Below are 452 nucleotides of genomic sequence, written 5' to 3' on the forward strand. Positions count from 1 at the left end.
TATGAATGTGTTACACAGAAGAAATGAAACAAATCCAAATCTGTGTCAGGAGATTATTTTATAGGAGTCCCATTGTGTCTGAACTTATCAAGCAAAGCCTTCATCTCCAATCCGATCCAAAAATCACTGAAGCCAAGTGCAGCCGGTTCACTGCTTCAGAAGACTTTGGAGCAGGCCCTTTCTGAACCATGGAGGGAACGTGTTTTGGAAAGGAAAAGAAATACATTATGTTAATTGTACAAAACATTTTCAGCATCCCTTAGAAATGGGCACATTTACCTGCAAGCTGACAAAGAGCATTTAGGTAATAGTTAAAATTCAAAAGACATTTCATTACAAATTGAATCATTCACACAATAGCAGAGCAGCTTTGTCTTTTTCTTTTCTGCTCAAACATTTTGTGCTGCACAGAACACTTTTGTACTCATTATTTTTGCAAAATTAACTGCAAG

This window comes from Pygoscelis adeliae, unplaced genomic scaffold, assembly GCF_000699105.1.
Source record: "Pygoscelis adeliae isolate BGI_AS28 unplaced genomic scaffold, ASM69910v1 Scaffold38, whole genome shotgun sequence".
In the NCBI taxonomy this organism is placed as follows: Eukaryota; Metazoa; Chordata; class Aves; order Sphenisciformes; family Spheniscidae; genus Pygoscelis; species Pygoscelis adeliae.